We start from the raw sequence: 24,843 nt of genomic DNA on the forward strand, positions 1-24,843 counted from the left end.
TCTCCAGCAATCTTCTCATCTATATTACACCAAGATCTATCAGACGTGACTCTGCCAGGAGGCTCAGCCCTGAGACTCTACGTTGATGACATTTTACTCTGTGGTAAGGATCTAGAATCCTGCAAAAAGGACACTATAGCTCTCCTAAACCTACTAGCACAGAAGGGACACAAGGTATCCCCGAAAAAGATACAATATTGTAAAAAGGAGGTGAAATATCTCGGCCACATACTAGGAGAGGGCACCCGTGCGCTAACTACAGACAGAATTGAGGCAATAACCAAATTACCCCTACCAAAAACTAAAAGGCAACTCCGAGGTTTCATCGGAATGAGTGGATTCTGCCGAGCATGGATTCCGCGCTACGGGGAATTCACCCGCCCCCTTACAGCAATGACACACGACAATGCCCCAGACCAGCTGCAGTGGTCAGCAGAGGCACTTGAAGCCTTTGAATCTATTAAGAAAGAACTGCGATCCTCTCCTGCTCTCGGACTCCCAGATTATAGACTACCTTTTTCTCTATTTGTGCATGAGAATAAGGGAGTAGCTTCAGGCGTCCTTACACAACCCTTCCAAGGGAAGAATAGGCCTGTCGCTTATTACAGTCTTCAACTAGACACCACTGTACTAGGAAATGTAGGATGCCTTAGAGCCGTGGCAGCCGCAGCCCTGCTCCTAGAGAAGGCACAAGAAACTGTCCTAGGACACGACCTAACTGTCAACGTCCCCCATGCTGTTGCTACTCTCCTTAGCCTGCAAGGATGTCAACGTTTTACGATACAACGATTAAATAGATACGAGGCCATCCTTCTCAGTCCTTCAAACGTCACCATAAAAAGAGTAAATTCGCTCAGCCCTGCAACCCTTCTGCCCCTCCCTGACGATGGCACCCCACATCACGACTGCTCTCAAATAGTCCGCCATGTAGAGAAACCACGAGAAGATCTTGATTACCTCCCTTTACCTGAGCCAGATCTCATCTTGTATACTGACGGGAGCTCCAAGGTTATAGGAGGGGAACGAAAAAGTGGATATGCCATAGTCACCGATAGCGAGACCCTAGAGGCACGACCGATCAATGCAAAATATAGTGCACAAGCAGCAGAACTTATCGCCTTGATCAGAGCTTGTGAATTAGGAGCAGGACGAAGGATCACTATCTACACCGATTCGAAATATTGTTTCGGGTTGGTGCATGCTACCGGGCAAATCTGGTTACAGAGAGGTTTTTTGACTACAGCAGGAACGCAAATTGCACACGCCTCCCTAGTAACATTCCGGTAACATCACAAACCACATGCTTTTGATTACCAGTTTCTGGGGAACATGATGGACAGAGTGCTCTTGTCCCCGTGTCCCTATGGACTCCCAAGGGCATGTGGTTGGCCATTGTGGGAACAGAATGCTGATCTAACCCAGCAAGGCTCCTGTGTTCTTTAGCATGCACCAGCTACTCTTGCACTAAGACTCTGATACAGCATGTGTCATTCCCCACACCAATACTCTCTCTCTCTCTCTCTCTCTCTCTCCTCTCTCTCTCTCTCTCTCTCTCTCTCTCTCTCTCTCTCTCTCTCTCTCGACAGAGGCGGGGAGTATTGGCGGGGGGGGGAGGGGGGATGAACTGGGTCCTAATCAACAGCAGCCCTGGGGATGAGGGGATCAAATTCTCCATCCTTGCCAACTCCTTTTAGTGATGGGCTGCTTGCCACTGCTGTGCTCCTAAAGCTCTCTTGCTCCCCCCTCCTCTCTTTCTCTTTCTCTTTCTCTTTCTCTTGAATGTGGTAGCTTGAGATAGAACTAACCACCCTGAACATTCCTGGAGAGGAAGATGGGAAGGAGGCCGGAGGCATGGTTCACCAGCTGCTGTGTGCTGCATTGCCCAGACAAAGTCGTGGGCTGGGGCTCCAGCTGTTGCTCACTTTCTACCCCTGCCTCTGCAACGTGCTCTAGACAAGGGGTGGTGAACATGTGACCCCATCATCTCATCATGCTGGCTGGGGCTGCAGCCCATCAACCTATGAAGGCCCATCCATGTTCTGTTGCTGTTTTTGTTACTTATTTCCTGCCCTTCACCCTAAGGTCCCAGGGCAGGTTCCAACAATTTAAATAAAATGTTAGCCAAACCTCATGTCCACAGCTGCATATTCAGTAAGCTTTTGGGTGAGCTGCACATCCGGAGTGGGAGGATTACTAGCTGCATATTAATAGGGGGAGGGGGAGCTTGGATTTGGGGTGCGAGCAATTAGTTTTTTGTTTTCCCACTTGAGATGCTTGCTGTGGCTAGGGCCGGGCAATATGTCAATATAGATATATTTTCAAATCAGCTTGAAGTCTAGATAGTGAGACTGGTTTCATAATTTCTGACCTGGCAATATATTGCGAATCATGATGTGTGTGTGTGTGTACTATGCAAAAAACACCATGTGGGGGGAAACTGTGAAGCCAGCCAATGCTTCTTTAGATTCCTGCAGCCCCTGTGGACTCTGCCGGTTCAGCTTTCCCCTGCCCTCCTGCAGGGGGCAGCCGAAATCACAATGCGGGGGAAACCGTGAAGCCAGCCAATGCCTCTACATAGCTCCATCTTATTTCAGACATCGTGATACTGTATATTGGTGTATTGCAATGTTTAGCTAGTGATATATCACCGTGTTGAAAGCCAGCTATCGCCCAGCCCTAGTTGTGGCCTCAGAGGGCAAGACTTGTCCACCCACCTGGAGCAAGGAAAGAATGCATACAGGCACACATTCTGTCAGGCTCTCATGCCAGTCCCCCTTGTCATTGGACCTCCAGGAGAAGCAGTTTCTGGATATCGTACCCCAGGATGGTGATGACTCCACTGAGCGGCCAAGGAGATCTGGCTTTTGGTGGACCACCTCTTCAAGAATGCCTGCCACCAGGTGAGCTGAGGGGGACGGTACCATTGAAAGGATGGGTGTGGGCTGGAATCCAGTACCAGTTTTGGGGTGTGCAGGTTCCAAACGTCCCAATTGATTTATATCTTAGCTACCGACTCGCTCTTACAAGCTCCTGCTGTGAGTATAGTGGCACCTTGGTGGAGCGCAGTGGGTGGGACTGAGGAGATTTCACCCCTCCCATATCCAAGAATCTCCTGATGATCTCCTGATGATCTCTGCTGACTCTCCAGAGAGGAGGAGGCGTGTCCTGCTATCTACTTATTCTGCCTAAGCACCACATCAAAGTGTGTGTGTGAGAGAGAGTCAGTCAGTCAGTGTATCGGAGAGGGAGAGAGTGTCTAGAGATAAGGTTGCTGCTAAGAGCAGCTTCAGACTCTCAGTGTAGCATTGATTTATGCTTAGAATATTCAGCTCTGTATATAGTTTTGTATCATAGTTGTAGTTACAGAATAAAAGGAAGATATTCTACAGAGCTGCTCTCCGAGTGGTTTATACTCTGCAAGACTCTGCAAAACTCTGCTGCGCAACGACTGTATTATTGAGACAGTGAATCCGGTGCTCTCAGCTCTAAGCTGTGAGTCCACAGCACTGTGACCTGTTCCTGTGAGAAAGGTGGTCTCTGGCAGTGCTACCCAGCTCGCCTAGCCCAGTCGGGGTTGAGGTGCATGAGTCCAGTTGGTGCACTGGCTCAAGGGCGATGCTGACATCGGTTATGGGCCCAGTCGTTGTTCCAGTCGTCTGACCTGACGTTGTTCCAGTCATCCCAGTCGTCCCATTCGTCCCAGTCGCCAGAGGTTTCTGTTGCTGATCGCCGGACGGCGGAACGGAGGCTGCATGCTGGACTGATTTGTGGTGCCCAGAAGCAGAGTTGTTTTGGAGCAGAGTGTTCAAGCTGCCGCTGTTGCTGTTGCTGCTGCTTGATTTATGGAGGTATGTTGCTGACTGCCAAAGAAAGAAGATAGCATCCCTGTTTGCCTGTTAATTGCGCTCTGAGTGGGAGAGAGAGTGGCTGAAAGAGTCAAGGCTTTATCTGTGTTGCACGAGGGAAGTGTCTTGCTCTAAGTAATAGCAGACATGGCCTGTGCACATTCTGGCCAGATGGCTCTGTCCTTTCCTCTCCTCATGCCTGAAACCTACGCAGTTTGGCAAGTAAAGATGAAAGCGCTTTTACAGAGGGAAAAGCTATTTCACACTATAGAAGATGACCCTCCCGATAAGGATGATGATGATTGGGCTGAGTGGCATGCTGCAGATATGAGAGCCCGAGGGACAATTGTTTTGAGTGTTTCAGACCACTTGCTGGTGAACTTAGAGGGTCACTTAGACTGCACGAGCTGTTTGGCATAAGTTGAGAGATATGCATCTGAGACAAAATGCTGGTTCCAGTGTGATTTTCTTCAAGAAGCTGTGCAGGCTGCAGTTGGAGAAAGGTGGTGATTTGCCTAGCCATCTATCTCAGTTAAAGCGTCTCAGACAGGACCTTGTTCAGCGAGACCTGGCTATTTCAGAGGCTGTGTTTGCAATGCTGATGATAAATAGCCTAGATGAGTCTTATGATGGAGTAGCTTCCCAGATTTCCACAATGCCTTCTGACCGGCTAACAGAAGATTATGTGTCTAGTGTGCTCTTGAATGAGTGGGATCGCAGACAGGCCGTTAGAGAAAGCCGGGACTGTGCTGTTAAAAATGTGCTTGAAAATGTGCCTGATATGGTTCAGGGTATGAAGTTGAAAGAATGTCCCTACCACATGAAATGTGTTTATTGTGCTGAGAGTAAGGCAAGGCAAGCTCCCAAAGGTACAGAGTCTGGGAGAGAGGCCAAGAAACCATATGAAGTCATTCATGCAGACTTAGTGAGGCCTCTAGCGCTCTCTAGAGGCAATTCAAGGTTTTTCATGGTTTTGATAGACTCCTATTCGAAGTATGTTTGGGTCTATATGCTGCAGAAAAAGTCTGAAGCCTTTACCAAGTTTCGCCAGTTTTGTAAATGGCTCAGGAATGTACATAATGAGAATGTACGTTGTATTTTCACAGACAGGGGTGGAGAGTTTTGTTCAGAAGAGTTTGAGGCTTTTCTTTCTGAACAGGGCATTGAGCATAGGACGGCCACGCCCAGATCACCCTGGCAGAATGGTTTATGTGAGAGAATAACCCAGACCCTGCAGCAAGGAATCAGAACACTGTTAAATGATTCGGGGCTGCCCAATCCCTTTTGGGCCGAAGCTCTTTCGTTTTTCTGTCACGTGTATAACAGGAGGTACCAGTCTGCAGTAAATTGCACCCCGTATGAGATGCTTCACGGAAGGAAGCCATGTGTAAAGCATTTTAAAATTTTTGGGTCAGAGGTTTGGGTGCACACCTCGCAGGGTGACAAACTGAGCAAGCGTGGAGAACATGGTGTTTTCCTAGGATATGAGAAAGGGTCTTATCGTGTCCTGATCACAGACACAAAAACCATAAGGCTGACCTAAAGGGAAGTTTTCCTTCTGCACATATGTTTTCCCTCTGCACATAACTGTTGCATTATAGGGAAGCATTGCATCTCTTTCTACACATAACTGTGGCCTTATGGGAAGTCTTGCCATGGGAAGTATTGCTTCTTTTCTCTTGCATTCTGGGAACTCTCGCTCATGATCTTCTCTCTGTTTCTGCACACACTGTACGAACCTGCTCCAAACACCAAGACATTCCCTCATCGCTCCGTTCACCTTAAGTTCATGGTGACTTGTTCTCCATGCATAGCTGACCACATCTATAGAACTTGATTATTGTATTCTTTCATGTTATGATCAATCATTAGTAATTGTTTTATGCCATATAATTAATTAGGAGGTTTCATGCTTGTCTAGTCCCAACCTCGTTTCCCAGCCTTTAATCTACCAGTGATTAATGTTCACATGTAATTCCCACCCCTCACGTGTAATTCCCGCCTTGCATTTGCATTAACCAATAGGCAATGAGTTTCTTTGTGTTTGTATCAACCAATCAGCCACAACCACACCTGTGGCAATGTTTGTAATATTCAATAAAAGAGAGTTCCCGGAGCGTCCCCGGCAGACGCCTCTCACATGACACCTACTACTCGTCTCCCGTGATTTTCATTCCTACACTGACCAGGAGTATTGAGGACAATCCACAATGGGACAGAGTTGGCATTTTTCAGTGCCATCCCATTTGTGATGATGGTGCAAAAGGGGCAAAGACAGTTAAGAGGGAGGCAAGTGTTGTTGTTGGTGATAATCCTGATGCCAATGTAGTTCCGGATGGTGGCACAGATTATCAGAGCCCAAAAGCCTCAGGTGAGTCTGACGCTGATTCAGACTTAGCAGCTTCATATACTTTAGCTTCCCATTCTCCCAAAGAGGAGGAAGCACCAGAACAAGAGGATCAGAGAGTTTTGCGCAGGTCTGAGAGAACAACCAAGGGTGTACCACCGAAAAGGTTTTCTGAAGAGTTTGCAAAGGCTGCGGTCACAAGCAACTCTGGTGGGGTTTTTAAACCTAGCATGAAGTGTGTAATAGCACAAAACGCTGCATTTATTTCCTTACCTGATATTAGAAGGAGGAAGCGTGTGATTAATTATAAAATGGTTTGTTCAAATCTGCCTAATTAGTAATGTAAATTTGCATCTGAGAAAAAGAAATGTGTATGAAGATTTTTCTAGAAGCTGCTTATTCATTTGTATTGTCACAATGTGTATTTTGTGTAAACTGCAGATTGAGATTTATGTTTTAACTCTTTCCTAATGGACACAGAGTGGTTACAGTGATTGTTTAATGGTATTGTTAAAGTGTCTTAGATAAAGGGGGAGAAAGATACCTGAATATGTAAACCAAGGTTGTAAGCAGAGAACAACTTTTGGAGTGTGTGTGCAAATTGCAGTTATGTTAAAGATTCTTGAATGGTCGGATGAAAAGGGGGAGGATGAGGAGATTTCACCCCTCCCATATCCAAGAATCTCCTGATGATCTCCTGATGATCTCTGCTGACTCTCCAGAGAGGAGGAGGCATGTCCTGCTATCTACTTATTCTGCCTAAGCACCACATCAAAGTGTGTGTGTGTGAGAGAGAGAGTCAGTCAGTCAGTGTATCGGAGAGAGAGAGAGTGTCTAGAGATAAGGTTGCTGCTAAGAGCAGCTGCAGACTCTCAGTGTAGCATTGATTTATGCTTAGAATATTCAGCTCTGTATATAGTTTTGTATCATAGTTGTAGTTACAGAATAAAAGGAAGATATTCTACAGAGCTGCTCTCCGAGTGGTTTATACTCTGCAAGACTCTGCAAAACTCTGCTGCGCAACGACTGTATTATTGAGACAGTGAATCCGGTGCTCTCAGCTCTAAGCTGTGAGTCCACAGCACTGTGACCTGTTCCTGTGAGAAAGGTGGTCTCTGGCAGTGCTACCCAGCTCGCCTAGCCCAGTCGGGGTTGAAGTGCATGAGTCCAGTTGGTGCACTGGCTCAAGGGCGATGCTGACAGGGACATCCAGCATACAGTCTTCCTTAGAGCGGCTCAGAAGATCCCAAGTGTTCCCAACCATTGTCTGTCTATCCCTAGCAAAGCGGCTCTCTGAGACTCGCCACTAGAAGACGCGGGGAATGATTTCACTCTCCCATTGCCCCAAATCAGGAGAAGGGTAGTAGGAATGCTACTGTGGAAAGCAGGCGGGATACAATTCTCAGCCCTTGTGCCAGCTCTCTTGGTGAGGGGCCTCTCTCCATTGTGGCATTCCTCGACCTCACGTTATGCACCCCAGGGCTGGATTGTTCTTCATGCTATCCAGGATGTACCTCATCCCATTTGGAATGGCCCTTGAGAAAGGATGGTCTGCCTATAGTCAGCAGCTTACCACCTTGTTGTTTGTTAAAAACTTGAATAAAAAGCATGCTTAAAATAAAACAGGAAAGATGAAATTTTGCTGGCTTCTTGAGAAATGAATAATGCCTCATTATTTGTATCTGCTTTTAAATGTTGTTTCTCTTCTCTTTGTAATGAGTTTTACTGGGTCTGGGGTCATTTTAAGTTGCTTACCTTCACTAAAATATATAAATCTACTCGACTGGAAACTTTTATTATCCAAATTCAAACCCACTTTTCTTTCTCGGAATGTCCTCCATGGAAATGAGATGAGCAACTGGATAGCAAAATTCCTGGAGTGGGGAGGAGGGTTCAGTGTTCTAATAGATTAGATATGGACAGTCCTTCAGTACAGCAAAACTTGACACTTTGAAACCTTTGAGTCCTTTCCAAAAGGACTTCACCCACTATTTAGGGGGGAAGTATGTCAGAACTGACCTTCTGCAGTACTGATTCCACATTCTTGGACTCCTAATCTTACACGTAAATTAGAGCTGGAACCATCTCAGGCCCTATGCCTCTTGAAATGACCATGACCTATTGAGCAAAACCACAGACTCCACCTCTCTGGTGACTAAACCCCACTTGCTTTTACAAAATAAATTAACAAGAGAGGAAAATCATGGAAGAAATAAAATGGCTTTTGAAATTAACAAAGGCGATTCCTTTTATCCACATGTATTACGGGACATGTTCAAAGCGCCCCTCAGGAGAAATTCTGTAAGCAAAGGTAGCAGGCTTTGAAAAGCTTATGCAGATACACAAGGACACATTGCTAAAAGAAACAAAGGGATTTGGAGGGACCATGAGTGAACAGGTAGTACCAGAATGTACAGAATTGTACCTAGAAAAGGGTTACAACTGGACTACCTTTTTGTAAACAAAAACAACAACAACAACCCCCAAAATAAAACTCGGAAGCAGCAGGACTCCTTAGCAACTCTTCAAAAAACAAAACACAAAACTGCATATCCCTACCTAGTCACCAAATGTGAGGGGAAACGTAAACCAGCGTCTTACACTGCTTTAAATGATAGCCAGATTCTGCCATTTTTTACCACACCAGAAGTAAAAGCACGGGGCGTTGATAAGTTTTTGAAAAATCATGCACTTCATTTGTAGGCAAGGAGAAGCTTTCTGAAATGTACACACAATCTGTTGAAATGACCAAGCAGCGGACGAGATTCGGGGACAGTGGTGTGCCGCCTGGGGAAATGTTCCTTTCCATTCACCTTAAGCAAAGATGTGGTGACCTTGTGCATCCATAAATAACTTTCAGAAATGTATTTCATTACTTCCCAAAGCTTCTCACTGGGCCACCAAATGGCATTTCTTTCTATTTTGGATGGAACTGGGGAAGCAGCTTTAGAAGAAGGGGTTGCTGACATTCACTGGCCTGGAGAACACCTGATGCCAATATGATGGCAAATTGTGGGTGGTGCATTGATGGAGAAACTAAGGCAACAAATGGGGACATGACGCCACCGGTGTTCTAAAGATACATTTCATGTAAAGATTATGATGGGCTTCTTCAAATGCCCATAGCCTCTTACAAGCAGAGGGTTTAGATCAATTTTCTGTAAACCTCTGTCATAAATAGTTGTCACTGGAAATACGACCAAAACAATGCAATGCTGGACTCATCCCTCCCGTCAGCGTGCCTGGAAAGCACGGGTCCCAGTAGGTTCCGCCTTACTCTGCTCCTTTCTCTGTGAAAGCCTGCTCTTTAGCTTTCACATGGGAGCAAACCTCAACCCACCCCCTCCCAAAGAAACCTTTTTTATGAGCTCCCCTACTCTGCGTGTGCTTTCTTTGGCTCCTGTCTCAATGAGCAGAAATTGAGCACATGAATTTTCCAGCATCAGGAGTTTCCCCCAAGACAGTGTCGAGATCAGGCGTGTTTGTGTGGCTCCACGCTTGCAATTCTTGGGGCTTTGGCTAAGAGGAGTGCATGCACTTTCAGCAAGACATAGCTAGCTAGCTAGCTAGACAGTTTACCTCCCTTTGCTACAGTTTAAATTTCTGCATGCCATCTACTGTTGTGGAACAAGTCATCCCCATGATCCCTCTAGCCCAGTGTTCTCTAGGGCGGCCCACAGAAGCTCTCAAGGGTTTCAGACAAAACATTTGTTCACTTCAGCATATAGCAGTCCAAAGAAATGTATGCTCTAGAAGGTCACAGGCTCCCCCGTCTTTGGGGTAGAGCTTTGACGTCTGAGACTAGATCTGCAGGACTCATAAACATTTCACTCTGTAGAGATGAGTAGTCGGCACCGTCCGAGTATAGGAGGAGGGGGGTGGGGTGGAATACAGGGCTGAGAAATAGAAGAATGCGTTCAATCTCCTACACGAAGCCAGAGCCAATTATGAAGATTGACCAGTTGCTTATAGATCAAATGCATGGATCATGCAGCTGCAAAGAGGTCTACCCAGCCGCTCCCACAGGCAGCATGGAATTCTTCTGTGCAATTTACTGTGTTGTTGTTGTTGTTAAAGATGTAAGACAAGCCTATATTGCACTTCATTAAAAGTGCCAGGTCACTTCACAACAATCTACTGATGGACTCAGTAGAATCAGCAAAGGCCAGAGGTCAGCAACCTTTTTCAGCCGTGGGCTGGTCCACCGTCCCTCTCAGCATGTGGGGGGCTGGACTATATTTTGGAGAGAGAAAATGAACGAATTCCTATGCCCCACCAAGAACCCAGAGATGCATTTTAAATGAAAGGACACATTCTGCTCATGGAAAAACACATTGATTCCCGGACTGTCCGGCCCCCGGGCCTTCGCTTGCCTACCCCTGCTCAAGGCAATCACTTCCTGCACTTCACGTTAACGCAGAAGACGGCCCAGTTGTGCTCAGATGCTCAAAATTCCCTTTTCACCTTTGGAGGGTCTGTTTCAGTTGGCATCGGGACAGCTCACCTAGCAGTGCAGCTGCCTTTATTGCAGAGGCAGGAACTTTCCTTCCTTTCATATTCAGGATTTCTGTACTCACATAGAAATAATACAATGGTTTCTGCTGTTTGTTAAAAGTCATGAATGAACTCTCACAACTCGTTGATAAGGTAGCTTGCTTGTGTCTCGAGAAATCGTATAAGAGGAGCATTCATAGGAAGTTGCACTTGACAGAGTCAATCTAGCCTAGCACTGCCTACACTGACCGGCAGCAGCGCTGCAGGGTTTTCAGACAGGGGGCAGTCCCAGCCCTGTCTAGTGGAGATCCTGGACTGAACCTGGGATCTCCTGCATGCAAAGCAAGGCCTCCCTCAACTTGGGAGGCGGGAGTTCTCTACTGTATTTCAGCAAATGCTTTCACTTTATCATTTCATTTTCCTCTGTATATTTTGTGCACCTATTTTCCTGTATACTTTAGACAGAGAGGAGTAGCAATAGGGTTGGAGGCAAGGTTCAGAGTTAGTGTTGTGTGAGCATTTTAAAGCAGTTGAGTTTAAACAGGAGGGGATTTCAGCTGAAGAGATGGCCAGCATCGTGAATCTGTAAGTAGGATTTCTTCTGCTTCTTTTTTTTCATCTTCTGGGGCGAGGGCTTGGGGTCCCCCACACGGCCAGCATCCCCATGGAATTTAACCCCTTCCTGAACAGCTTAACTTCTCTTCCCACCCGCCTCCCCATTCTCCCTCCAATCTCATTGCAGCTCAGCTGGTTTGAGGGAGCTGCAGATAGCACCAAGGTTGCAGGCCCGATTCCCATAAGGTACAGCTGCATATTCCTGCATTGCGGGGGGTTGGACTAGATGATCCCCAGGGTACCTTCCATGATCATTATTTGGGGATGCTTTTTATTACATTCGTAGCCCACTTTTCATCCAAGCAGTTCAAGGTGGCATTGATGGCTTGCCTTTCCCCCTGTTTCTCCCCTCACAACAAACCTGTTAGGCAGGCTAGGATGAGAGTGACTGGACCCAACATCAAACAGTGCACTTCATGACTGAGTGGGGATTTGCACTCAGATCTCCCAGGTCCTCCTAGTCCAGAATTCTAGCCACTATACACCCCCCCTCTCTCTACCCCTTCTCCGTTTCTCAACTCTTCAGCCATCAACTGCAACAGACAGGCGTTCTGTCAGTCTTCCTGTCAGTCACTCTGACTCTAAGAGAGTTTTCATTGCATTCTTTGGCTCATCTATGCCTTGATGCTTTGACGACCTTCCTAGCAGCCCCCTTCCCTCTCCAGGCAGGGCTGCTGTCCTAAAAGCATTGTGCTGGAAATGCTTCCCTTATCTTTGCTTTGCTGGGGATGGGGGTGGGGGGAGTGTTGGAATCCCCCCCCCCCATACATGAGATGCACCACTGTGTTCCTGTGGAGAGCCGTTTGGGGTCTGTGGGTGCATAAAAAAACAAAAAGAGCCCTATTGCGTGGCGAGTCCCCCCCCCCCAAAGTGGAAATAAAGACACATGACACAATTATTTCAGGTTAATGGGCTAAATATGGCCACAACTTTATTGGTTACAGGTGATGAGTGGTATTGGCTTAGGCATTGGTCCTAACCGACTATCTGGCTTCAGCCCGTCCGCTTGAGGTCCGGGAAGGGTTAACCACCAGGAGGGGGAGTCCTGCTGATGCACATCAACTCGCAACCCCCCCCCCCGGGGTCACCACTCAGGGGCGTGCCTTAGGCCCTCACCTCCATAGGCTTCGGACAGGGCCACGCCCCCGGAATCCTTTCTCGGACTAGCCTTCAATATGCGGGGCAGGTGATGGCGCTTCCTCCCCTCTTCCATCTACAGAACAATACCAATACCAATGCCTAACCGCCAATACCCAGAAAGTTGTGACGATTTGCTACGAGGTAGGCGGCGATAAATAGGGCTGGTCACGCCCCCTGAGCCAGCCGATTGGCTGTCCAGGGGCTGACGCGGCCGGGGATTCCCTCAGTCGCCCGCAACTCCACCTCCTTTGTAGGCGGAAGTGGCTTTGCTGGATCAGAGGAAAAGCCCATCTAGCCCAAACTCACAAGCAGTAGCCCACTCCTGCTGCTTCTCCTCTAGCTGTTGGCTTCAGAGGTAGAGTGCCTCTGTTCCTGGAAGCTCTATATTGCTATGTTGAGTGATAGTAAGAGATGCTGTTGTTCTCCTCCAACGGAATCGTGGGTGACCCCAAGGCTCCACAGGCAGCAGTACCGCCTCAGGCAGAGTCCTTGGAGTTGAGGCTTTCGGGGTTCCGGGGTCATAAGGAGGCACTGGAACCCGAAGATCAAGTTCTCGGAGGGGTAGTTTGAGTCCGTGTACACATTTGTGGCCCCTCCTACCTCGATCTCGGTCCAATTCGGGCTCCTTGAGACTTTCCCGTTGCCATAAAGAAGGTAGGTCCCATTATAGCACTTCAGCCAGTAGTAGGGGTGATCAAGGGTGAGGGCAGCTGACCCAATGCATTGCAGGTTCTTGTTTCGAATAAAAAGTTCCCAGTATTCGTTATTGGTCAGTCGGGGTACTAGCGAGTGGCGCAGCAGGGTTCGGGACTCTGGAAGGCAGAAGTCAAAGTCCCCCATTCGGTTGGGGTTGGACTTTCCGCCGGTCTTGACCCTGTGGTAATCCAAGAATTGGTAGTCTGTTTGTAGTCCTGTACAATGGTCCGGTGGAAAAGCGGAGATCTCAGTCAGGGTGGTGAGGATAAGAAAGGTGGGGATCAGGTTCATGGTCGGCGGTCGTGAGAGGCTGAAGGAAGGGAAGAAGAGGCGAGCTGTCAAATGTGGGAACGGAGTGGTGAGCATAGAAGTCAATGGAGCTGTCAAAGGAACTGTCAAACACGCTGTCAAGGAAGCGGGGAGGAAGGCAGTCTATGGAGCTGTCAAACGAGCTGTCAAACGAGCTGTTAAGAAGCGAGGATTAGAGCGGTCTACGGAGCTGTCAAACGAGCTGTTAGGAAGCGAGGATTAGAGCGGTCTACGGAGCTGTCAATGCGAGCTGTCAAACGAGCTGTCAAACCCGTTTAAAGCGTAATTGGATGGCGTCGGTGTCTGGGATGATTTCGGAGGTCCAGTTGGGTGATGTGGTTTCTGGTCTGGTCTGTTGGGCCCGATTCTGGCCCTGATCTGGTCCGGTCTGTTGAGCCCGATTCTGGCCCCGATCTGGTCCGGTCTGTTGAGCCCGATTCTGGCTCCGATCTGGTCCGGTCTGTTCCTCGTCATCGTCAATGTAGGAGGTCGCAGAAAGAGGTGGGGTTTCGAAGGTGTAATCCTCTCCGAGGCTCTCCTGCGTCTCCTGGGGTGGCGGTGCCGCCTTGCACCTCGTGTGATGTAGCCACGCGGTTTTCTCCCCCACTTTCACAGCAGTTGGTGAGGTCAGAAGTACTTGGTAGGGACCTTCCCAGGCAGGCTGGAGGGTTAGCTTCTGATAGACCTTGACCAGGACCCAGTCACCTGGATGGAAGGAGTGGGCTTGGACGTCAATGGGCAGGTTCTGTCCCTCGATAGCCGCGTACTGGTGGAGGCGCTGCAGCTGTTTCTGAAGCTGAATAATATAGTTAGTAAGTTCTGCTTCCCCCACCTCGAGTTCTGAGAGGGGGAATAAGGTGTTATAAACGGGAGGGGGTCTCCCGAATAGGAGTTCAAACAAGGACAGTTTCAAAGGTCCAGTTGGGGCACTCCGTATGTTATGGAGGACCAGTGGGAGTGCATTTACCCATTTCAGTCCAGTGAGCCTGCAAAGTTTTCCCAGTTGTGTTTTTATCTCTTGGTTCATACGTTCTACTTGGCCAGAGGATTGTGGATGGTATGGCGTATGAAGATCCCACTTTATTTGGAGGGCCCTGGTCACCTGTTGTACTACATCGGCAGTGAAATGGGTTCCCCTGTCACTGTCCAACCGGCGGGGCACTCCATATCGGGGAATAATGTCCTGTAGGAGGGCCCTAGCAACTACTGATGCGGTGGCTTTTCGGCAGGGAAATCCCTCCACCCAGGAGGAGAATTGGTCTACTATCATTAGGGCATGTTTGAAGCCCTGACATTGGGGCAAATCAATAAAGTCCAGTTGTAAACTTTCAAAGGGTACAAAGGCCCATGGTCTAGCCCCTGGCGGTTTTCTGGGCTCACGCTTGGGGTTGAAGTTGTGACAGGTGATGCAGTTCTTTGAGGCTGCTGTAGCTGCGGCTGCTATCCCTGGAGCGTACCAAGACCTCTTAACATGCTCTATTAACCTCTCTTTTCCCCAGTGTGTTTGTTGGTGAAGGATCCTCACCAATTTTGGAGTCCAGGCTTTTGGCAGGACGGTTCTGCCGTCCTGGGAGAATCCAGATGCCATTTTGTTCAGTAGCACCCATAGATTCCCACATGGTTTTTTCCTCCTCTGGGGCCGATTTGTATATTTGTGTAGGGTCAATGTCGACAGGAAACTGTAAGGCTTGGAATTTGGACTCATTGTTTGGGGGCGAAGCGCGGCCATCTGGGCTGCTTTATCAGCCCGTCTGTTACCCCTTGAGACTGAATCCCTTCCCTTGGTGTGCGCCTTGCAATGGACGACAGCTATGGCGGTGGGTAAGTGGATAGCTGTTAGCAGTCTCTCCACTAGGGCGGCATGTGAAATTTGAGAGCCGGCTGCAGTTCAGAAGCCTCTTTGGAGCCAGATTTGGCCGGTCGTGTGTACCAGCCCGAAGCAGTATTTGCTGTCTGTGTAAATGGTGGTCCTTTTGCCTTCCGCGGCTTGGGCACTATACTGTGGGTTAATTGGGTTTGATTCTAAAACTTCAAAGTCAGAGACAACGGCATATCCGGTCTTTCTTTCCCCATCGATGACCTTAGAGCTGCCATCAGTGTAAAGTATTAGGTCCGGATTTTCTAGGGAAAGGTGATCTAGATCCTCTCGGGGCTTCTCGGCTTGGCGGACTATTGTGGTGCAGTCATGGTGTGGGGTGCCATCATCAGGGAGGGGTAACAAGGTAGCCGGGTTGAGGGAGTTGACTCGTTTAATGGTGACGTTAGATGGAGTTAGCAGGAGGGCTTTGTATCGGTTTAGGCGGGAGTTTGAGAAGTGGTGACAGCCTCTCAGGGTTAGAAGGGTGGAGACGGAATGGGGAACATGGATGGTGATTTCATGTCCCAACACTGTTTCCTGAGCCTTTTCAAGGAGGATCGCAGCAGTGGCAATAGCTCTCAGGCAACTCACTGCTCCCTTTGCGGTGTTGTCTAGCTGTAAGCTGTAATAGGCTACTGGCCTTTCTTGATCTCGGAAGGGTTGAGTTAGGACCCCTGAGGCTACCCCCATTTGTTCGTGAATGAACAGATTGAAGGGAATCCGGTAGTCTGGCAGGCCCAAGGCGGGGGCAGATCGTAATTCTCGTTTTAAGCGTTCAAAAGATTTATAGGCTTCCTCCTCCCAAACCAGTGTATCTGGGTGGTCTTGGCGGGTCATAGCAGATAAAGGTTTCGTTATTTCACTATAACCAGCAATCCAAGCCCAGCAGAAGCCGGCCATTCCGAGGAAGCCGCGCAATTGCCGCTTTATCTTGGGGAGGGGAATTTTGGTGACAGCTTCGATTCTATCGGTTGCTAGGCTTCAGGTACCCACTCCTAGGATGTGCCCGAGGTACTTTACTTCCTGTTTACAGTATTGCAACTTTGGGGGGGACACCTTGTGTCCCTTGCGTGCTAGTTCTGAAAGGAGGTGTTTGGTGTCTAATTTGCATGCCTCCTCACTGGTAGAACATAAAAGCAAATCATCTACGTAGAGCAAGAGGGCGGAGCCAGCAGGTAGGTGTATATCCTGTAAATCTTGATGTAATATCGCAGAAAAGATTGCAGGTGATTCCACGTAACCCTGGGGCAGCCTGGTCCAAGTTAATTGGCTGGGTCCCCAGGTGAACGCAAAAATTAACTGACTGGCGGGGTCTAAAGGTATATTGAAAAAGGCGGAGCATAAGTCCGCAGCGGTGTACCACATTGTCCCCGCCGGGATGGCGTTCAGAAGAGAGTTTGGGTTGCCCACCACTGGGTGGCAGGGTATTACAAATTGGTTTACCAGTCTCAGATCTTGGACGAAACGATACCGGACTGGGGCTCCCTCTGCTGAAGGTTTCTTTACGGGGAGCACTGGGGTGTTACAGGGTGACGCACAGGGGACCAGGATCCCCTTTTCGAGGAAGTTCTCTATCATAGGCGTTAGTCCCTCAATGGCTTCCTTGGGTAGAGGGTACTGTTTGGTGCAAGGGAAGGGCAGGTCGGTTCTGTAAGTGATCTTTACTGGAATGGCTGATATTAAGAGTCCTACGGAGGTTGATTCTGTGCCCCATAATGAAGGAGGTAGTTCACTCTCTAGTTCAGGGGGGAGTTCGGGAAATTGGCGGTCTGATTTTGCTTCTTGTATCATGCCCTGGAATTGGGTGGACAGAGTCTTCAGGCATATATAAGTAGATGCCATCCCCGGAACATTTTATTGTAGCATTTAATTTACAGAGTAGATCTCTGCCGAGGAGGTTTACGGGACTGCTGGTCAGGAGGAAAGTATGTTCCGCCAGTAGGGGTCCGAGAGTGACTTTAGCCGGTTGTGAGAGCAGGCAAGTGCGGGGTATCCCATCCAGTCCCATGACCTTTCTGGTTTCCGACCCTGGTTCCAGGTGGCTGTCGGTTAAGGTGGAGTATGTGGCTCCTGTGTCTAATAAGCATTGGTAGGGATGGCCATCGATCTTGATAGTGCAAACAGGGTCTTCTGGTGATAATGCCAGGACGGGACAAATGGCCTGGGTTGGGTCGGGATTCCCTTTTAGTTGTCAATATGTCTCCTGATCGTCGGGGGGTGGATGATTTGGCGGGTGTAGGGGAGGAGTGGTGGCGTTAGTCCAAGGGTGAGTGGGTGGATTTATGGTGGGCATTTGAGTCCTTGGACCTGGTTGAGGTCGTTGGTTCTGGGGTAGTGAATTCGGGGGCACTTGCGAGCTGTAGGGCACAGAGGGTACTTGTGGAGCATAGGTTGTAGGTGGCTGGTTCCCATATCCCTGGCTGGGGTTAAGTTCCATGCTCAGGACTAAGATCTGTTCAATTTCAGGCTTGGTTTCCTTTCGCTTCCTCTCATCCCGGGAATTGTAAACCGATTTGGCTAAAGACAAGATCTCGCTAATACTTTTCCCGTCATATCCAATTTGGAGGTTTAGGGCTTTTCTGATGTCTGGGCTGGCTTGGTCCTTAAAGAAGCCCTTTACGATAACTTCATGCTGGGAGTTTTCCGGGTCTATTCCCCCCCCCCCCCCATGTCTTAATAGCTGATACCAGCCTGGTGTAATAATCCGATGGGTGCTCATTTGGTCCTTGCAATACTGTTTGGACCTTCGTCCAGTTGACGGTACACTGTCCAACAGCCTTTATGCCGTCTAATATTGCCTTCTTAAATAAATCTAAGCACCAGATCCCGTTGGTGGTATTGTAGTCCCAGGTTGGTTCAATACGTAGGCATTGAGCTGTGAAAGCCGCTACCCCTTGGGGTTGTCCCGCCTGGTAGTCCGGGAGTTCTATCGCCTCTCCAGCCTTAACAAAAATGTCCGCCTTCTTGGCTTCGTTAAAGAGGGTGTTCAAAAGGACATGGATGTCTGGCCAAGTGGGCTTGTGAGTGGAGAAAATAGCGCTGACTTGACAGTGGCACTTATCCGGATCGTCCCTCAGGGAAGGCATTTAATTTGACCAGGTTACTAGGTCAGCCGTATAAAAGGGTTGGTGTGTGTATACCATCCGGGGGGGGGGGGGTCCGTCGGGTTGAAGGGGTGGAATTGGCAATGCCCTTAGGGGCATCTGGACTGCTGTAGGACTTATTTGGCTCGAAGTCCCCGGGGTTTCTATGGGTTTTTCTGCAGGACTAGGGTCCTCTGGGGTGGCGCTCTTCTTTGCTTTGGCTTGCAATCGTGTGAGTCTTTGGTTCATGCCCCCCCCCCCGGTGCTCCTTCTCCCCCCGTTTCCTCGTCGCTATCCAAATTGTCGTTAGGGGCGGGTGGTGTGGGCTCTCTATAGTAGAAAGGGATCAGGGCTTGTTCCATAGAGTCGTCTGCGGGGTGTCCCTCGTAGGGGGGGGGCAGAGGCTGCCTTCCGGGATTTAATATGGGCAGCTGGAAGGATGGGGCTCCTCTCAGAGCTTGGAGCAGTCCTTTGACCGCCTCGAAGGTGGCTAAATATTCTAAGTGACGGGGCTTCTCCATCAGGTATTTTCTTAGGTGTTTCAGGCGGTCTTCATTAAAAGAGCCTCCTGTTGGCCAACGTAGTTCTGGTTTCACAGAGGCGGTACTGGCGGGCCAGGTCTCTCTGCAGAGGTCCTCTAGTTTTTGTTTTGACAGCAACTTATGGCCAGGAATCAACTTCCAATAGGTGATAACAAATTCAAGAGGGGAGTCGGGGTCTCTCTGGGACTGGGATGGCTTTCTAGAAGCTTTCCTCCCAGAGGGAGCCCGCTCATGCTTGGAAGCCTGGGTACCCATGTTATGATTCACGCGTGTCTGGGTAGAGAGGGGAGAAAGAGAGGGGTCAATGAGGATTTGGGTAACTTGTACAGGGGTTTATTTAGGGTTTTCCTATCTCTTGTTCCTTGGCAACTTCCTAGTGATTTTAGTGAGCTCTATGGCGGAAATGACTGGCAGAATCCGAGACCAGGGAGAAGAGTCAGTAGAAGAAGATTGGAAGAAATTTAAAGATTATTTACAGAAACATTGTAAAATCAAAGAATGTTAGAAGGATGCTGGAATGCAGCTATGTGGTTTTAATAGTAATGCTATAAAGGATTAAGTAAAAGTGGATTGTTAACAGGTCAGAATGTAAAGCTATAATATATTAAGATAAATTATTAAGATAAAAACAAGGTGGAAAGGATTTGCTGAAATAACTAATGGAACTAGAATACAAAAAAGGGAGGTGTGAGGAGGTCAAGGAAACAAGCAAATGAAAATAAGACATGGAAAGTTGGATGTGTTTTTAACTGTTTTTTTAAATTTTTCTTTTTGTGTATTATGTATTTTTTCTGTTTTTTCTTTCTCTTTTTTATTTCTGTAAACCTTTTTGAAACCCCAATAAATATTAAAAAAAAAAAAAAAGATTTTAGTGAGCTCTAACTATCCGGTTTCCTTTTGTTCCTTTCCTTACTTTCTATTCCAAAACCTGGGGTTCCTTTCCACTCTGCCAAATCCCGCCCAATTCCTCCTGGGCTATCCCTCCTGGCAACCTCCTACCTATCGTCACAATCTCAGGAAAAGGGGCCCTACTGAACGCCCGCGCCGTGCGGTGCCAGATCGGGTGATCCCTGGATAGAGTTTTGAACGGAAAATCCCCCTTGCTTTCAGAAGCGGGCTCACTTACGTGGCACCGACCGGTGCGGCTGGGATTAATGATAGAAAGCCAGACCCCTTCCTGCCCCCTTGCTGGGCGCTAGGGAAGTTCGGAAAGAGAGCTCCAACCCCTTGCTTTCAAATGGGATGCCCGTTGCGGTGAGTCGGCTGTCTTTCAAGCTAGTTCTCTCCGTCTTACTTTCGGGCTCCCAGTTGGTGCGGCTGGCTGGAGATTTTAAGAGAAAGAGATAGAGCTCAGAACCCCCCCTTTCGGGTTGAGCAGCGGTGCACTGGATTTCCCTTTTTCCTTATACTTATGCATCTTCAACTGTGATCCCGGGATTGATGAATAAGCCGGCTGGATCCCTCTTTGCTCCTCGGCTGAACTCCTGGGGCATTTGATTACCGCCCGGAAGATGGCCGAAGGTCCAAAAGGATTTTCCCAGGCAAAATGGCCCAGAGCCGGCTGAAGATTTCAGGGCCCCCGGTCAGCAACGCAGGAGAACCGCACGTCCCTGTTCGGGCGCCAAATGTTACCATAAAATCTGGGTGCGAGGCTGCTCTGCCACCCAGCTCATCGGACTAAGTCCGCGGGTCCCTGCGGAGGAAAATGAGCTCAGCCGGAGACAGGAGAAAGCTGCAGAAGATCCAAGTTTATTGCGCAACAGGTTCAAGGTGAGATTGAACAGCGGGAAAGGGGTGACATTAACTTTTAAAACTTCCCTCCATGTCCCAGAATACAGTGCAAAATACATCACAGTTACATCATGAATACATTAAGAAGAGGTTGGGTTACACCGGATTAACATATGGAGGAGGGAGGGGGGAATATGCAGAGCTGGAGATATGCGCAGATAAGCACATCCTGAGTACCGGTGATGAGAAGACAATGGTCCATGTATGCATAGTCTGCCACCTGGCATTGCCCGGAGGAAAGGCTTGGCAGAGTGATTTGACAGGATTAGGGTCTTCCTGAGTACGTGACACCTCGCTTGAGGGATCATGGAGGGCAGGGGAGGTGTCATGGTGTCCTGGAGAGACTGAGCCGATTGGCACCAAAAGCAAGAAAATCGGAGTTGTGGTTGATTTTATACAAATTTTTAAAGATTTTAGTCCATTTTATATTGATAATTGAGGTCGGAAACAAAATGGATACATTGTAGCAAGATTTGACACTTTTATGAGTTCGCAAGTTTCGGTTCCATTGTTCTCCCAGTGGGGAGCCGTCAGCAGCTTGTCAAGAGGTTAAATGAGGCGTGCAGGAGCTCGCTGAGCTAGCTCTGCAAGGCGAATGCATGGTTCTGATTGGGTAGAACGCACCCATTGAAAGTATAGGGAATACAGCTTCATACGGTCGACCCATAGTAAAGATAGAGCGGGAGGGAAGGCATAAAAATTTGGGCTTATTTCGCCCGTAATAGCGGATCAGTGTAGGAAAGGGGGAAAGGCACTTTATTTATGGGGCTTGGGGTAGAGTGTGGTGCTTGTGCAACGGTGTGGGGGCTGAGGGGTCCACGTGGGGCTGGGTACCCTTGAGGTCATCGCCTCGGACCCTCTGGTGACCGGCGGAAGGGTGAAGAAAGGCATGTCCCCCCTTCCGTATCAGTAGTTGTGTTTTCTACAGACCAGTTTCATTTGTTGTGAGACATTAGTGTTGCATGCAGTGTTGGGTTAGGAAGAACAGAGGGGGAAAGAGGGGGAGGGTGGGGCCGGGTGGCAATGCTTCTCTTCTACTTAGTGTACAGGGGAAACCTGGAAATTAGAATATCGTGGAAAAGTTCATTTATTCAAGTAATTCAACTTAAAAGGTGAAACTAATATATGAGATAGACTCATGACATGCAAAGCGAGATATGTCAAGCCTTTATTTGTTATGATTGTGATAATATGGCATACAACTGATGAAAACCCCAAATTACCAATGTCAAAAAATTAGAATACGAAATGAAATCAGCAAAACAAGGATTTCAAATAGAGCAATATTTGACCTCTGAGAAGTAGAAGCATGCATATGTACTCAGTACTTGGTTTGGGTCCCTTTTGCATCAATTACTGCCTCAATGTGGCGTGGCATGGATGCTATCAGCCTGTGGCACTGCTGAGGTGTTATGGAAGACCAGGATGCTTCAACAGCAGCCTTCAGCTCTTCTGCATTGCTCGGTCTCATGTGTCTCATCTTTCTCTTGGCAATGCCCCATAGATTCTCTATGGGGTTCAGGTCAGGCGAGTCTTCTGGCCAATCAAGTAATCCCATGGGCATTGAACCAGGTTTTGGTACTTTTGGCAGTGTGGGCAGGTGCCAAGTCCTGCTGGAAAATGAAATCAGCATCCCCATAAAGCTTGTCTACAGAAGGAAGCATGAAGTGCTCCAAAATCTCCTGGTGGACTGCTGCATTGACCCTGGACTTAATGAAGCACAGTGGACCAACAGCAGCTGATGGCATGGCTCCCCAAATCAACACTTCACACTGAACTTCCAGCATCTGGTGAAAATGTGGCGTAGCTAATTGGATTGGACCCCAATTAGGCACAGCTGCTTGAATGGAAGCCCGACACACTTCTGCCTGGCGCCTCTCTGCTCCCGGTCCTGCGTCCTCCGTCAGCCACTGTTGCAGAGTTTTCCCGCAGCGTGCTGTTGCTCTCCGGTGTTTAGCAGATCAAACACACTTAGACGTCAGTGTGTTTATAACTCAGTCTTTATTCATGCAGTTAAACAATAAAAGAGCTTTCCTGGGCTCAGAGCGCTCATATTGCTTCTGTCTCCTTCAGAAGCCGGAACAAAACAGACAGTGAGGAAAAACCACTCCCACCTTCTAGTCACGCCTCAGGAATGGAGAGACGTCACTCAGAACTCCTTAACCCTGTGAGTTCTGAAACTAGCCACACCCCCTCTTCTATCCAGTCCTGAGGTGACTTGGGTGTTTACCTTTACAGACCTCTGTGAGATCAGTCCCTTTTCCAATGCATTGCGCCCCTTCCTGGCGTCCTTGTCAGGCAACTGTGGAACCTCCTCACAACTCCCAGGTTCGCACTGTGCGAAACCAACCCACACACCGGTGACCTGATACCTCTCAGGTGGAATGCCCTTCGTGGCGCAAGTGGACCGTCTGGGCACAAACTCAGGTGTTTCTTCTGACCCACTGGGGCCAGCAAGTGTGTCCTCTGCATCACGGGACTCCCCCTCTGACTTAATGCGTCTTCAAATTTTCTGCATTATGCTAACAGGAGATGCAGGCTCACTCTTGGGCTCTCTTTTAACAACCTGTGGAGAAGCCCAGCCCTGTTCTTGACCCTGGTCATCGACCTGGTCCTCATCAACAGGTTCAGCCTCTAGCTCTCCCTCATCCTCAGAATCAGACAGACATTCTGAGAGAACATCAGGACTAGCATTGCGCTTTGACCTACCATCTTGCTCACAGAACTCAGCATGTCTACTGACCAGAAGCTTGGTCTGGTCACCTTCTGGATAGGCAAATTTCCATTCTTTTGTTGCAGGCTCATACCCACAGAAGATCATCTTCTGGAACTTAGGACCACCCTGCTTTTGTTGAGCCTTTGGCACCGGCACCAAGGCCGGTGACCCAAACGCACGGAAGAAATGTACCTGCGGCTTCTCTCCGTATAGTACGAAATGTGGGGTTTCACTTACCACTGAGTTGTAGGACCTATTCATCGTGAATGTCACTGTTCTCGTCGCCTCCCACCAAAAGCTCTGAGGCAAACCAGAGTCTTGCAGCAAAACCTCTGTTGCTCGGACCAGAGCTTCACATCTGAGCTCTGCCACGCCCCTCTCCTGAGGAGCCGTCACCTTGTCACGTATCCCTTTCTGGCGAAAGAACTCCTGCAGAGCAGACCCAGTAAACTCTGCACATCGGTCACTCTTGAACCCCTTTACCTTGGTTGAGAACCTTAGTTCCACCTCTGCAACCCAGTCTTTGATCAGTTGTGGTGCATCTTCTTTCGATTTTAGAGCATAGCACCACGAAACCTGGCTAAAATCATCCTGCAGCGTCAGCAGAAACCTGGCCCCTCCCAGACTCTCTGGCATGGGCCCAAAAAGGTCTGTGTGCACGAGCCCAAAAGGTTTTGTGGTTACCCTCTCCACCCTGGGATAACTGCACCCTTTTACCTTTGCCCTTTTGCATGCCCTACAATTTAGGGATCTGCCACACTCCTGTATTTTGCAACCCTTAGTGCACTCCTGCAACATTTGGATATCTTCTAGGGTACCATGTGCCATCTTTTTGTGCCAAGCACAGGCACATGAAACATGAGTGGGAACTGTAGCACGCATAGCTTGAGCCCTCTCAGCATTCCCCACACCCTTCAGAGGCATTTCCAGAACAAAGAGATTATTCTGCCCCTTTGCAACACTGACCAGTTGCTTTCCTCCCCTGGAAATTGTACAAACATTGTTTTCAAAGCACACCTTATACCCTTCCTGTAACAGACAAGGAACAGATAAAAGACAATGTTTCATCCCAGGTACCACGTAAACTTCCAGCTGCGCCTGCAAAACAGAAACATAAACATTTGCTATGTTACACAAAGGTTTTTGTATCCCATCAGCAAATTCCACAGTTTTCCCAGCAGAAACAGATCTGCAATTCCACAGCTCGACAGCAGGTGTCTCTGTTATCAGGTGCCTGCTCGCTGCAGAGTCAATTATAAAGTGTAGCACTCTCTCCTCCTTGGAGCTGTCCTGCAAGATTGCCATGGAAGCTGTTAAATGATAAGAGCCGTCTTCGCTTCCTGAGTCACGTCCTCCTTGCGGTTTCCCACGTCTGCCTGCTCTCCTGGACTGGCTGCCATGGAAACC

General features: G+C 48.6%; 1 pseudogene across 1 annotated transcript in view; it reads left to right on the forward strand.

Annotated features, from left to right (window-relative positions):
- Window positions 1-24,843, forward strand: part of LOC310836060 (inositol polyphosphate 5-phosphatase OCRL-like) — a 225,239-nt pseudogene that overhangs the window by 19,123 nt on the left and 181,273 nt on the right. Inside the window, exon 12 of the transcript in view lies at window positions 2,794-2,900. The product of the transcript in view is annotated as an inositol polyphosphate 5-phosphatase OCRL-like (transcript). The remainder of the gene's footprint in view (window positions 1-2,793; window positions 2,901-24,843) is intronic.

The sequence above is a fragment of the Podarcis gaigeae genome (assembly GCF_964106915.1).
Source record: "Podarcis gaigeae genome assembly, chromosome: W".
Lineage (NCBI taxonomy): Eukaryota > Metazoa > Chordata > Lepidosauria > Squamata > Lacertidae > Podarcis > Podarcis gaigeae.